Here is a 15,451-nt window from a genome sequence, read left to right on the forward strand (position 1 = left end):
TGCATATTACACAATACAAAATGTTACATAGGCATTGTATTTGAAAAAGGACAATCAGGGAAAGAAATTGAAACCAGTAAAAGGTTTGTTGACGAACAGATATTGGTGTAGAATACACAGAGAGCATTAGATCAGGATTGTCCCTTGGTGAATGCAGGGTGGCATCCTGATGTCCTTATATCGGGGGACAGGCTGAATTGGTATGGACAGTGCATTTTATACGGGATTGGACACGCTGTGCCTAAAGCTGTAAATACGCCAAAGCCTTCTGAGATAAAACAGGATCGTCTGTGCCTCATTTGCTACACCCCTTTATCTGTTTCCCAAATTACGATTTAGACTGTATTTACCATTGTAAAAATAAAGCTTTCCCCCTTTAATTTTTGTCATGTATTGGAGCCCGTCCTACCTAAACTGTAGAAAAGACAGCAGCCATGTGTATTTTTAAATAAAGATTAAACCAAGTCTGCTAGCCCATTATCTCTAAGCGTTCTACTGTGATCACCTCCCTCCCAAGGTTTTGTGTCTATTGTATCAGGGCCTGACACCCACGGCCACAGTGGATGAATCACCATGGGCACAGCACCAGGACCCGCTTGTTCGTGTCCAGGGTATCTACTCCAGCAGACACTGTTAGTAAAAGAGCACATCATGGAACTGGAGAACCATCTAATTGTGTCATTATACACATTCACTGCTCTTTTTTCTGCTTTATACCCCTGGTAGCTTTTTAAAATGGCACAGTTTGAAAAGGATTTCTGTTTTGGCCCTGCACACGGAGGCTGATTTTCCTTTTCTAGGGCCTTCCACCCGGTTCACCGCACCCGTGTGATCACTGCACTGCACGTGGGCAAAATCAGCTGTGCCCTGTGTTTCTCCCGTAAAATAGTAAGAACGCTAATACAATCGTGCCAGGAACTACCTTCACTGTGAATATTTGAAGGAACCCACTGCTAATGTATTGTTAATGGGTACTTGCATTGTGGATTAGATGCAACAAAAATCCATACTTTCTTTTATCCTTTGCTGTACAGGAGGTGGTTGAACTTTTCTATAGCAGATTCAATCACCTGTTGTAAAGCGAGATGGTTGTCTCCTGTGAGGAAGCAGGGTAGATTTACCCATGCTCTATAAGCACCATGGATGAGCTATATAGAGTAACAGCTTAAAAACAAACCAACCGACAACAAGAAGCTAACGATCAAAACAACAAAAGGAAAAAACCCCAAACAAACCAACCCAAAAGCGCAGAGGCTCCTGAACGCCCCCTCTCAGTGCTGTGATGTCCGTTTCCAGGGAGCCCGTGGGGTGTCCCCACAACCGCAGACACAGGTGACCCGGCTGGGTGGTGCCAGCAGAGAACAGTTGGTGTGACCCAGCCCGCTGCGCTGCCCTGGGAAAGCCGGGGACAAAGGGCCGGGCCGGGGCATGGGGAGGTTGGTTCCAGCTCACGGATCAGCTCACAGCGACTGCGGAAACAGCCCTGAGCCGGGACGGGCCCGGCCGTGTGCTCCTGTCCCCCGCCGCGGGGTCCTGGCTCTGGACATCGTTGCACAGGATCGTTTGAGAACCGTTCCTGAAGGATGCGCAGCGCCCAGAGCAGCAGCGCCTGCCCGGCTGCTGCTCAGCCGAGGGTAAGGGCTGGAACTGACCCTGTAGCAGCAGCAGAGCTGCCACAGCTGCGGGCGAGCCGAGTTACTGCTGCAGACAAGACACGGGGCACAGGGAGAGGCAATGTATTTTATTAGGACAGAAGGCATCTTTAGGAAAAAAACACATTTTAGCAATGTCGGGCTATTATCTTTTATCAGTGTGTCTGCCATGTGCGCGGCTCTGGGAAAGCGCGTTCGGGGAGCTCAGGCTGCCCACGGGTCAAGAAAAAGCGCCCGCGCTGCGGGGCCCGGGGGGCGCTGCGTGACCGCGCTCGGTGCTGCCGTCTGGTGGCCACCGCCCGGAACTGCAGCTGGGGAGCGGCGCCCGGTGCCCGTGCCGCGGGTAAGAGGGGGGCGCTGCCGCTGCGACCGAGGTCGTGCCCGTCAGAAAGGGGGGGGCAGCGGTCGGACGAGCCGCCGGGAAAAAAAGAGGCGCCCGGCTCTCCCGGGGAGGCCCCGCTGCGAGAGGAACGGGCGAGGCGGCAGCAGGAGGCGGCGGCGTCTCCTCGGTCCCGGGCACAGGGGAGAGAAACCTGCCGGCCGGAGCTCCTTAGGGCTCTCTCTGTTCACAATGAATTTAAGGGTAGGTGACCACCCGCCCCCCTTGTCAGCGTAAAGCAAAGGAGCGCGGTTTGTTGTTTCCTTTCAAACGCGGCTGCTGGAAGCCGCGCGGGCAAAGGGCGTGGGGGTCCCGGCAGGGCGGAGAGCAGACGGGTGAGGGTGCAGAGCGGGCCAATCAGATGGCGCGGGAAGGCTGGGGGGGGGGCGGATCGCTGATAGGCTACCAAGGCACGTCAATTGCCATTCTGTCCACCAATCAGATTGCCGGAGGGGCGGGTGTCGGACGCTCCGTACTGCGCATGCGCAAACTGCGAGTACTGATGGGCCAAGAGAATGATGATTGACTTGTCTTCGGCAGCCAATCGTGTTGCGGAAAGGGGCGGGTGCTGCTCTCTCCCTACTGCGCCTGCCCTCACTGCGAGCTCTGATAGGCGGAGAAAATGGTGATTGACGTGCCTAGGCAGGCTATCATTTTGCCGGAGGGGCGGGCGTTGCTGGCTCCTGGGCACCGGACGGAGCATCCAATAGGAGGACAGTGTGGGGGGGTGGAAAGCAGCCAATCAGCGCGGGTCCTGGCGAGCGGGTCCGTGGTGTCTCGGGGTGGGTACCGGGAATTAACGGGAACGGGGGTCGGGGCGGTTGCGGAGCGGTTGCTGCAACCGGCGCCCGGGGACCTGGAGGTAGGCGGCTCAGGGCAGCCCTTCGTGAGGTCCCCGGAGGCGGCAGAAAGGCAGAGGGGAAGGAGGCGACAGCCGGGGGCCTCCCGCCGCGGAGGTCTCCGGGGCGCGGCGGGTGTCGGTGCCCGCGGAGCCCGGCGGGACGGTGGGAGAGTGCGAGGGGAACGGAGCGGCGAAAGAGGCGGCAGGTGAGTGCGGCCGCGGCGAGGGTGACCGTGCCGTTGGAACGGGAGGAGCGGGAGGGGCCGGCGCGGTGAGGAGGCGTTCGGTTCAGTTTCCCCCCTGCCCTTACGGCCGAGTTGGCGAAGCCGGTGGGAGGTGTGTGACCCCGAGGGCAGGTGCGCCGAAGGCTTGCGGTCTGGAGCCGTGTGTCCCTCCGGGACAGCAGTCCCTCCGGGAGCGGCGCAGCCCCCGTTAGTCGGGGGGAGACGTTTCAAACCAGAGCTAAGGCGCGGTGGCAGGCTCGGTGGCGTGGCGGGTCGGGCGCCGCTTCGGCGGGAGCTCGGGACGAGGCCCGGCGGGTTCTGTGTCCTGTACGCGCGGCTTTCGTTCCGCGGCTCTCTGTGTGCTTTTTTGTTTCGTTGCGTTTGTTTTCTGGGGTTTATTTTGCGGGGTTCCCGCGAAACGCGGCACGACCGCTTGCCCGGGGCTGCCGCGGCTGTCTCAGTGCTGCCGCCCTGTGGCGAAACTCGGGTACTGCAGCGCACGGCCGGGGGAAGAGGCGCCGTTTGACCCGAAGCGGTCAGAAGTGCCAGAAACCAACGCCAGAACCGGCAGGAGCTGCGGCTTCGCAGTTCTGTCAGCATTGATCTTAGGACTCTGATTTTGATGCTAGTCGTTTTTACTTACATTACGCTACAGTGTTCTGTTTGGTACCGCTAGTGGGTAACAAATAATTGTGCTGTACCACAACGCGAGATGATAATATTTCGTAGATTTATACTGCCAAAGAGTTTGCAAGTATATTGAAAAGGGGGGAATTCAAGAGAAGCTACCAAGTTAATGTATACTGCGATGAAGTTATAGAAGATGTACCCTTCATTAACCGGTTCACGTGAGGTAAATGCTTTCTGACCGCCTGCACGATGAGGGAGACAGAAGATTGAATAACACATTGTTTAGAAGCTGAGAGCTTAGTTTATATTTAACTAATAGATGTGTTGTGAGTGAGAAACTAAACATTTATAACTAACTTCATCAATTATTTCTTAGGCTAGATATATTGTATGTTTAAAATTTAAAACAATTGTAATTAATGTGTAGCAGCTGTGTGACTATAAGCAATGCAAGAGCATCCAGTCGTGGGAGCACTTACAGAGGACGACCCCCAGAGCTCCCCAGTGCAGATGAAAGAAACATTGCCTGCTTAACGGTGTAATTGACTCTGCTGTCAAGCTTATTTCTCCGTTTCAGTACGAGCCCATCCCGTGGCCTCACAGGGCTGTGTCCTGTGGCGGTGCTGTGGGGAAGGGGCGAGATGCTTTCCTGCACCGGTGGATGTGTTTGCTTTTATGCTGAGCGTGTCCTAAACGGTGTCAGTTTGTCTTAATGCTGTCTGGCGTTGCTGCAGTTGCTCTGGTTTTTTGAGGATGCCTTGTGTGTTGAGGTGGCCCGTTTCCCTCGAATCCTCCGTTATCTCAGCTGCTCTCCTGTCCCTTCTTCTGACTAATTCCTCTGCTTTCTCCTGCTCTATTTTTTTCAGAGGCTGAACTCTAATTTGGAATTTCTGTGTTTCTGAGGGGGAGCTGTGAACGCCCGATGCTCAGCAGACCCCCCAGCCCAGGCGGGGAATGGAACCTGGGGAGCAGCGCCCGGGTGGGAGACGCGGCGCCGTCCTCCGTCCCCAGCGTGCGGCAGAGGAGCAGGAGGCGACAGCCGCCCGGGGGCAGACACCGGGTGCGTCCCCAGCTCGCCAGAGCTCCCGCTGAGCCTCCTCCCGCGGCCCCGCTCGCCCCGTGCAGCCGCCCCCAGCTCCGGCAGCTCCTGCGAGCCCGTCCCGTGTTCCTGGGCCGCTCCCAAGCCCCGTCGTGAAGGCGGCAAGCCGGCCCTCGGCACCTCTCCGGTGGCCCCTGCGGAAGGAGCAGGCTGGGGCAGGGGTGAGCTACGGTGCTAACGGCCGCTGCTTCTTCTCTCCCTCTCCCAGAGGCCGCGCTGAGGATGTGGCCGTTCGCTCCCAGCCCGGGGGATGCCGTTGGCTGCGCCCGCCTCGGGTTGGCGAGGCTCGTCTGGCAGCGTGGCGGGAGAAGGGACGGGGAGCACGTCCCGTGCGTGGGCGGGGGCTGCTGCTGCTGGAGCCAGAGAGGTTGGGGAGAGGTAAAGAGGAAGCAATGCGGGGCCGTCGGCCCAACGTCCGCTTCCTGCGGCGGGCGAGAGAGCGAGCCCCTCTCTCCGGGTGGCGAAGGCTCCCTCTGCGCGGCGTGCGGCGGGCCGGGGGCCAACGTGCCCGGCAGGGTCCGTGCGCGTATCCTGGAGCGGGACGGCTGCCTGGCGAGCGAGCCAGCGAGGCTCCATGTCCCCGAAGCCTCGTCTCGTGGAGCCCTGACACCCCACCGTGTTCTCCTAGGCTGAGGACGGCCGAGCGCCCCGAGTTACCGGAGAGGAAGGGAGGAGAGAAGGAGACGGGAGCGTGTGAGCTGTTAGAAGCCTCCTGGCAGCCACCGAAAGCGAGAGCCGCTGTGAGTCCCTGGCCCTCGGGGCCTCGTCCCCCACTTGCACGTCCTAGTGCCTCCCTGCCCCTCCTTGGTGGTGGTTTTGGTTTATTATTATTATTTTAAAATTTTGCTTCCCTATACCTCTCCTTTTCTCTCTATTTTTGTGTCCTGCTCCATCTTCTATAGCTGTTTTTCCCTTTTCCATATCTTTGTCTTGATCTGCATCAGTCTCTTTTTTTCCCCACAGTTTCTCTGGCCTGTTCCCTGCTGTTCTTTTCTTCTCAGTACCTGTACGTGCAGCTCTTATCTCCCACCTTCCTATCTCTCTTCTTCCTGCCTTGCCCTTCTCTCTCTATTTGTTTGTCTCGCTCACTGTTGCTGGTGTTTTTTGTTCAGCATCTCAGCGTTCCATTCCTCCTCCCTGTTCATCTCTTATTCTTTCTGACCTTTAATGCTGCTCCCTGTCTCATTGTTTCTCGCTGTATCCCTGTGTCCTGCTCCCTACCCACAGTCATATTCTTCCCTGTCCTGTTGGCCATCCCAGGTTTCTTCCTCCATCTCCATCCTCGCCCCATCTCTTGGTCCTGCTCCCTACCCACCCCGGTTCCTGTTTCTCTGCCCTTCTCCTTGTCTTACTCCTGGTTTCTCTGTCCTCTTCCCTCTTTGTTTTTGTTTCTCTGTCGCTCTGCCCTGCTCCCTGTCACTGCGTTTCCTCCTTCCTGTCTCTGTCCCGCAGCCCGGCGCCCACTTCTCCTTTGTCTGTCTCTCCCACTGCCCATTCTAGGATTTTTCCCACCGTCTCTGTCTCCTGCTCCTTGTCTCTCATTTTGGCCTCTTCTTCCCTTTGCCCTGCTCCCTGGCCCTTTTGCCCCTCTCTCTGTCACCTTGTCTTGCTCCCTGTCGCTATCTTTCTCTGGCAAGCTTACCCTCCTTTTCAAAGGAATCACAAAATCACTTTGTTGGAAAAGATAACTGCAATTTAAAATATCTTTACCCTTTGAAGAAACAGCCTGGAAAAGATAATTTTTTTTTTTTCCAGTGGGGCGGTTCACGAGGACGGATGGGCTGCTGGGCTCTTCAATGACAGCATCCAGGGCGAGGAAGGAAATCTTGGCTATACTTGGGTGATGTCTGTGTCTGTGTTCTGTGTGTATCTGGGAAAATGTGTTCTAGGGAACTCAGACTGCCAATGAGTCAAAAATGGCCTGGTTATCCAAAAAACGCAAACGCTCCAGTGGCCGTATCAACAGCTGTACTGAAGATGGTGCAAAATACTTTTTTCTGCACTCAACTGTAGCCTTCACAAGAAAAAAGGAAGTGTCAGGTTCCTCTCCAGCTTTGTTCTGAAGGGCTTTTCCTCTTTCAGCTGGATGTCTGCTGCCACCGTTTCACCGCGGTTGCCCCGTCTTCTGCTACAGAAGTACCAGACAGACAGAAGGAATCCCGAGCGGTCTGCCCGTACAAGGTACGGCTGGGACGCGTGTCTGCACTTTTCCTGAGGTACTTGTAGAGTGGACTTTAAAGTTAACATTAAGAATGCACCGACTCTCCTTCTATATTTTTAATACGAAATATTTTACCAGGAGTACTAAAAATAAGGTCTGTTCTGGAGCACGGTACACCTGTGCAGAGCTCACCTCCCTCTGGTTATTTTCTCTTCCTGAAAGCGTAATCTTCTGTTTCTGTGGGCTTACTATTGAATGATACTATGGAAATGATTTTGTACTAAAAGAGGAAAGGAGGTGTTTGTAAGAGTTCAGATGTCCAGAAGAAACAACCTGATTCAATGACAAATGCTTTGTTCTTTTTCACTCAATAGGTTTTTAAAATATCTTAGAATAGTACTCAAAAAGCTGACAGAGATACAGGCACCTGGGCAAATCGGTTTTGTTCTGCGTGTTTGCCAGGTGATCCCAAGAAGCACTTTCAGCCTCGTAACTGGTGGCGGTGAGTCCATGTGTGGTTTGGATGAGTTATTGTTTCAATAGTGACTTTTTTCTCTTAACCTACAGTGTGTAGTTCTGACTTCAGTTGGTAAGAAATCTTCCAAAACGGCAGCATTCCTCATTCCAAGAAGCTGCATTTTATGAACCTGCCCTCCGAGTGGATCTTCCCAGGTGATGTAGTGGGCAGTGGCCTCATCAACAACAGGACTGTTCATTTTCTTTGAAACAACCAACCAAAGTCCATTTCCTTCCGCAGAGCCCAGCACGGCAGGCCTGGCAAAGGTTGGTGGCACCGCTGGGCTTTGGGTTCCCGGTTGCGACAGTCGAGCTGTCACGGTCACAGAAACGTGTTCCCCTGTGTGCTGCAGTGCAGCCAAAAGTGTTCGTGAGTCTGACGCTCCTTTTTCGTAGCCTTATGCTGCACTGCAGGAATGGGGATATTTATTTATTTTTAAGTAAACCCATGTCTTCTATCTCACTGATTTTCCTATCAATGAAACTTAAAGCAAATAAAATGGTCTAATTTACATGTTGACTTCCATAGTTAAGAGTAATTGTTGAGTAGGTGCAGCATATAATTTATTAGGTGTACTTAAGCAGATGGGTATTTGTTCTAAAAACTGAAAAAGAGAGGCAACTGGATGCGATGAGTGTTTCCCCAATATCTGACAGCGTGCTCTGACGTACTTTGTTTCTGTCTGGCTCTCAGTGGCGCTTTTCCCTGGCAGGTCGGGGTGTCCCTCGTGCTTGAGCCGTGCAGCTGGCCACGTGTCACTGCTCATCGTGCCACACGCCAAGTGTGAATCGATAGCTCTGTCTAAATATACATAAATGTAATAATATGATTGTAACAATATGCCAACATCTGCAAGTCTAGAAAGATATTTGTGTCCAAAGAGAAGGCTAAACAGGTGCGTAAGTATAAATGGATATTCTAGATAATAAGTGGTGATATATATATAAGCATAAACAGATATTCTGTATAAGTTTAAGCAGATATATACATGTAAATGCATACGCAAGTGTGTAGATGTCTAAGTAGATATATATTACAGTGGAAATAGATGATATATATGAATCAAATATATTCCCTAAATACATACGTATGTGTAAAAAGAGACATAGGTGTCAATGTCAGTGATGTACAAGGTTTTTAAAATGCAAAGAAATTCTGTTTATAGAAAGGATTAAAAAACTCATCCTTACCCGGAAATGTCTCTGGCGGGTGCACTTGAGGGAAAGGCCTGAGCTGCCCCCGGGGAGCAGAACGGCACCCGCACCTGGTCAGCGGTGGGAGCAGGGGCTGGGGGGCTCTGTGTGCGAGCCAGACGCTTCGTTCCATAACTGCGGCAGCCGGGGAGCTGCTGCGAGCTCTCTGCTGAGTGACTGACTGTGTGGTGATGGTTTTTACTACTCACAGGGCACTGGGCGAGCCCAATTTAGTTTTCTTGTAATCTAACTGAAGTAAAAGCGTACTGAATAGAATTAATCACCCGACTTACAAGGCTGTGTGTCGTCTTTGTGTTTGTGGTTGTGTTTTTTTTTTTTTTTTTGAATACGCTCTCTGCTTCATGTTGCTGGGAAAACTGTGTGCTGTAAGGTTCTGCTCATATTTACCAAAAGCAGCTGCAGGTTACACTGGACATCTGTGAGATCAGGTGTGGTTTGTACTTCGCAGGGAAAGAAACAGAAACCAGGAAAAGAAATAGAACGAGAATTAATAGAAGTAGAAATAATAGAAATAGATGGGGTCGAATAGAAACAGAACAGAGCAGAGCGTCGTGCCGGATATGCAAATCTCCTCGGGGCTTGGGCAGGGAGGTGAGTAGGCGGGGAGAATGCAAATTGAGATTCGAAGCCTGCAAATCAGATTGCGAGAGATAAGAGGAGGGGCGGGGCGCATGGGAACGACAGGCGGGGTGAGGATGGGGCGGAGAAATGCAAATCAGAGGCGTGGCTACGCAAATAGGGCACTAGAGAGCTCGAACGGGCCGCCGGGAGGTTCCGCCGAGGAGGGTTCTCTGGGTGGGGTGGTTCTCTAGAGCGGATTCTCTGTTCCGCGTTGTCCCGGGTGACTCGTTTGCTGTGGGTGATCCCGGGTGGTCACCCCGGTGCAGGTCACCCCCGCACGCACGCGGACGTTCAGCCCCGGTTCCGCGCATGCGCGGTGGCGCCCCGGTGCTCCCGCGGTGCACCGGCCGCCGGGTGTCGCTGGTGCTGCCGCCCGGTGGCCACAGCGCGGTACTGCAGCCCGGCGCGGGGAGTGCGGCATCGGGCTCAAACCAGAGCTCAAGCCCTGCGCTTGTGGGACGGCCTAGTAGAGCTGGGCTTCGGTTTGGAGGAGTTTTAATGCACGTGTTAAATTCCAGAGGAAAACTTTGTCTAGTCAGTTAATTGATACGGTTTTAGTGGCATGTTTTACATGTTAATATACAAAGCAGGGTTACAGTGTTCTGTAACATGCATAGGAGGACGTATATTTAAGACAATTCTAGATGTAAACAAGCATTATGGTTCTTATTGGGATATTTTGGCATCTAAACTCTTAAATGGGGGAAAACGTGTGAAGCTCCTGCTAGAACCGCTGCAGAGTGGTGAAGAATGAATGTGGGACAGATCACGTTTAGATGCTTCACTCCTGTCACTTTCAGTCCATAAGGAAGCCAAATAACATGTTTGTGATTTATAAACGTTACTTTAATGTTCATGGTTTTTGCAGGTCACACATCCCAGGGTCTCAGCTGCTGCAGTTCACATAATGTACAGTGAACAGGAGGCGCTGGGTGTCCCCAAAGCGCGCTTCAAATCTGTAGGGTACTCTTACCTGGAACCCTCATTTGACATTTACCGTCTTTGGTTTTCTGAGTGTATTCAACTAAGTAGTAGTTTAGTTTTAATGCATCATATTCAATTTATGTTAAAACACTTTCTTTCTAATCTGTGAAAGTATGCAACGTGACTCGATATGTTTGAATTGTAATTATTGGCCAGGTGACACGTAGTGGAAATAATCTTTATTATGATAGTGATGTTTTTCTCAAGGATTTTGCTAAGAAAAGCGAATTTCTCAGATTAAATGGGTAGAAGTCAGCCAATACCTTTTTCAAAGAATGTGAGTTTGTCTCTACCTCTGTGACTAGTTGGAAGTATTCGGGTGTACATAATGTATACATTAAAAACAAATAAAGGCATCACTGATGTTCTGTTGTTGTGTATGGGTGTTTTTTCCTGTTGCTTCATAGTGGTCCAGACAAACTAAACAGAACACAACAGCAGAGTATGAGTCAGTGCACCTAGAGCTGGATCGTGTCATCTTGATCTTTATCACAAGAGACGTGTGATTCAATCACACTAAAAGAATATTACCAAATTGATATATGTCCACCTGTAAAATAATCGCTACATGCTTCGGTACAGTCTGTGTAGTCATGACAACATAATTTAGATAGCAGCAATTTTTAACCTGTTTTTTCCCTGGTAAATAATTTGTGAAGATAGAATGGAAGAAAAAGATTAACAAAAGTTTCACTAAATAATTGTGTTCATAAAAAAAAAATAGATTTTGTTATGATTTCCATTCAATTTCTGATCTGTTTACTTTTGTTTTACAGTTATCTCAAAATTCCTGGATACAGAGCAACTGCTTTCCATTTCGGCACAGGTTCCAAAGCAGGATAAGGTATGTTTCAAAATGCACCTTAGATGAGCAGTTACCTGGCTATATAGAAGTGTGGCACCTATGCATGATATGGTAGGAAAAAGACTGCGCCTTACAAAGACACGGACTAATGTTGTCATAGTCTGAGAGTGTATCTTATTGTACAGCAGCAGGAGATTCTATAGGAGAACGTTAGAAACATTTGGGTTTGCTTCAATATCACGTTTATCTTAATTTATACAAACTGACTGCAAAAGCTGTTGACTTTTTCATCACTCCCCACTCTCATTCTCTGTAAATGTTCATCCTGTTTGACAGTACCAGGATGAGAGAGGAATTTTCTTCACATCAGCATAAAAGGAAAAAGTGTTAACAGACATTTACTCTCTTATTTTTGGAGGTTAATACAATTTTTAATAGCCAGAAGAAAATTAGGCATCTTTCTTACTAGAAATTAAATACTTTCTTAGCTTTTAGGTAAGACAAATTAAGATAAATCAGTCTCTATTGTCTAGAAAGATCATTTTGAAAATGGTTCTTAAGAAGCACTCTTGACCTGGCTCGGCTGTGCTTGTAATGCAGATAAACCGGTATCGATCACTGAGTCAGCTGTGTGAACACGCGAGGTCAGCGATGGGACGTGGCTGTCGGTTCCCGTGACACAGACGCTGCACGAGCCAAGCGCAGGTTTTTCGTGCAGATGTTCCGTGTTCCCCCCGCACAGCACCGGACAGAAAACGAAGCACGTCCTGGCAGAGCATCAGCCAGAACAGTGTCTGGCAGCCCCTTCTGCGGGCGGTTCTCACCTCGGCCCGTGCTTTTCTGCTGGCCTGTGAATGCAAGGAGCAGCAATGTAGTGAAGAACTGATTCCTGTGAAGTTTTCCCAGGGTCCTGTCTTAGGGATTAAAAGAGTGCCCTGCTCTTATCTGTCACCTTCAATCACATGTCTTACCAGGTGCACCAAAATGAAATGTGGATAAAAGCGCTTATTGCTAAAAGCATAAATAGACAATAGAGCTATAAATGCTTATAACAAGATAGTTTCCTTGAAGGACAAGCAATAGTTGGTGTGTTGATGTTAAAGCTTCATCAGGAAGGCATTTTCTTGCTCAGCGCAGGTTCAGTCTGTGAGCGCGTTGTGCCCCGTGTTGCAGCCCCTGGAGCCTCAGGAGCTGGTGAACAGGGGAGGCTCCGTCACAGAGCGCCCGGGAGAGCTACTGAATGTTCTTCAGGTTCATGTTCCTTACAACCCCCTTTTTCCCCCTCAGGATTTATAGAGAATTTCACCTCTGAAGTCTTCTGGGAGCTGGAGACAGACAGAATCTTTGCCTTGAAAATCACTCCAGTGATCACTTCAGGATCTTTCAGAGAGAGATTTTGTTCATCAGACCTTGTCTTGTATATTGATCTGTACGTTAACACGTGCACTACAAATATCAAACCAAGATAAACACGTGTAGCTCACTACTGGATCTGGGTTAGACCAGACACAGCAGTAACCGCTGTGCGCCTGAGGCAGCGGAACCTCAGCTTTTTTCTACCAAGCATATTGTAACCGTTCCATTATAAGTTGCATTTGTCTGCTGTACCTGAGTAGGATATTTCTGCCAATGCGTTGGAGGCTTCTGCTTGCCTGTGTTCGTGCTGGTGTGCCAGCATCCTAGGGACTTACAACTTTGTCACCTCTCCGTGTCTTCTCGCGGGCTGACTTGACTGCTTCCTCAATGACTTATCTAATGCCAGTTAAAGCAATCAGGTACAGGCTCGGTCAAGGTTGTAGTAAATGCAGAAAAATCTCTTTAATGACACATCAGAAAGCTGAATGTTTGTTGCTCCCAGCTTTCATTGCAGAGATCTGTAACACGAAGGAAAGATCAGGTGTGTGACTAAAGCTGGCTGGATGTCTTCGTGTATACAGAGGACCATGCACACCGAACTTGTAACTGCGCTGTTTCCAATCGCAACTGGCCACAATATAGCAGAGCATGTTATCAATGTTAATTCAAGAGCTAACTCCGTTGCTTTTATTAAATGCTGGATTGACCTATTCAGTGTGTTCCCCTCTCCATACAAGTTTTCATTGCAGAACGTCCCCAGCTGTCCGTGTGTGGGGAGGTGACTCCGATTCAGGTCCCCTTAGTTAGAAAAGAGTATATGGGGTACTCAAGGACCATAAACAAAAAACCCCAACACCTTTTACTTTGCAGCTTGGCCCAATTAGCAGGAAGATTTACGCTGCTTAAGCCAAATTGGTGAACAGTTTAACAGCCAAAGGGTTTACACAAAGGAGTTTTGTGGCTCTAAGCCTTAGGTTATACTGCTCATAGAGGGAGAGGAGATGAAATAAGGGTGTAGGAAAGGAAAAGAGAAGCAAAGAAGGAGAACGAAAGGCCCGTCCCCTCCCCTGTCAGCCCGTGGCCTTTGTCTGCGGGCCTCGGCTGGTGTTGGGAGGTAAATCGCGATTCACCTTCTCCTGAGTGCCCCATCTGCTGCTGGACACGGTGTCCATACGGGATTGTTTTCGCTCTGAGTGACCCATTGCTGCGGGATGAGCTGTTGTTGCCATAATGTCTGAGACATAATTCTGTTGAGTCTCTGGCGCAGGAGGCAGATGGTGCTTGTCTGAAAAACCCCCAGTTTCAATCACTACAAGTGTTCATGGTTTGTTCAACATGAACGTTCTCTCATCCTAAGGGGGACTGTCAATTGGCAATCTTGGTGAGATGCGTTACTGGAGAAATCGTGTCATCAGTGAAATCAAGTGCTTCCTCTTATGAAATCTGTGTATATAAGCAAATTAAAGGTATCTGGACAAAACAAAACATCCTTAAGAGACCCTCCTGTCTCAGTCATTCTGGCTGGGGTCTGAGTGGCTGGAACATGAGGGTGGGCAGGATCAGGGCAGTGAGCAGCAGGGAACACCAAGAGTCACTCATCCTTTCTTCTCAGGACAGCACCGCACTGTGATCATCTGCAGTGCTCAGAATCCTGTGATTTAACAGCACAAATTCTTCTATCATGCAATAGTTCCCACATCTGGTATCTTCTCAGCCAGGAACAAGATGGGTTTAGGGAGGGGATTGCAGATGTAAAGCGTTACCTGCAGTGTGTGGAAAGAAGATGCTCAGAGCCATGAACTGGTTGAGAACTGGGGGTCCCCGGTCTGCAGTTGGTGTTTTGTCTGCTCATCAGACACTGGCGCTAAGTGCTCAAGCAAACTTTCCTTTCCACAGCCAGGCCCACCTGGGAGTTGGTTGAATGCATGAGCTGTCTTTAAAGAACACGTGAATTTATCTGATTCTCCGCTGGATTTTTTTCCCCCGTAGCTTTATGCCACCAGATTTGTTGCATTAATATGTTACTTACGGAGGGGGAGCCCCCGTAGTGACACAGGACAGAGGGAGGAAAGCGAGCGGGAGGGGGCAGCGGCGGGTCGGGAGCGCCAAGGGGGGGCGCGAGGGGCGGGGGGGGCCGGGAACGGAGGGAGCGGCGGAGGAACCTGAGGGCGGGACGGCGCGGGAGGAGCTTAGGCGGGAAAAGCTGAGGTACCTCGGGGAGGGGATGATATCGGGGGAGGCTTTGACAGGAAAGGCTGAGGTACCTCGGGGAGGGGATGATATCGGGGGAGGCTTTGATGGGAAAGGCTGAGGTACCTCGGGGAGGGGATGATATCGGGGGAGGCTTTGACGGGAAAGGCTGAGGTACCTCGGGGAGGGGATGATATCGGGGGAGGCTTTGACGGGAAAGGCTGAGGTACCTCGGGGAGGGGATGATATCGGGGGAGGCTTTGACGGGAAAGGCTGAGGTACCTCAGGGAGGGGATGATATCGGGGGAGGCTTTGACAGGAAAGGCTGAGGTACCTCGGGGAGGGGATGATATCGGGGGAGGCTTTGACGGGAAAGGCTGAGGTACCTCGGGGAGGGGATGATATCGGGGGAGGCTTTGGCGGGAAAGGCTGAGGTACCTCAGGGAGGGGATGATATCGGGGGAGGCTTTGACAGGAAAGGCTGAGGTACCTCAGGGAGGGGATGATATCGGGGGAGGCTTTGACGGGAAAGGCTGAGGTACCTCGGGGAGGGGATGATATCGGGGGAGGCTTTGGCGGGAAAGGCTGAGGTACCTCGGGGAGGGGATGATATCGGGGGAGGCTTTGGCGGGAAAGGCTGAGGTACCTCAGGGAGGGGATGATATCGGGGGAGGCTTTGACGGGAAAGGCTGAGGTACCTCAGGGAGGGGATGATATCGGGGGAGGCTTTGACGGGAAAGGCTGAGGTACCTCAGGGAGGGGATGATATCGGGGGAGG

At 51.1% G+C, this 15,451-nt stretch overlaps 1 long non-coding RNA gene across 2 annotated transcripts; it reads left to right on the forward strand.

Moving 5' to 3' along the window:
- Positions 1–2,808: 2,808 nt before the first annotated feature.
- On the forward strand, positions 2,809–12,530 carry LOC136104513 (uncharacterized). Of its 2 annotated transcripts, XR_011740376.1 has the most exons (8): positions 2,809–3,078; positions 4,593–4,786; positions 5,454–5,565; positions 6,581–6,665; positions 6,908–7,006; positions 7,554–7,769; positions 11,099–11,166; positions 11,728–12,530. It is a non-coding gene; the product is annotated as an uncharacterized lncRNA (long non-coding RNA). The 2 variants fall into 2 exon arrangements; XR_011740375.1 differs by lacking the exons at positions 2,809–3,078; positions 4,593–4,786; positions 5,454–5,565; ... (1 more) ...; positions 11,099–11,166; positions 11,728–12,530 and adding an exon at positions 8,216–8,700 and having other exon boundaries at positions 6,674–7,006.
- The last annotated feature ends 2,921 nt before the right edge of the window (positions 12,531–15,451 follow it).

Source organism: Patagioenas fasciata, chromosome 8, assembly GCF_037038585.1.
Source record: "Patagioenas fasciata isolate bPatFas1 chromosome 8, bPatFas1.hap1, whole genome shotgun sequence".
Classification (NCBI taxonomy): domain Eukaryota; kingdom Metazoa; phylum Chordata; class Aves; order Columbiformes; family Columbidae; genus Patagioenas; species Patagioenas fasciata.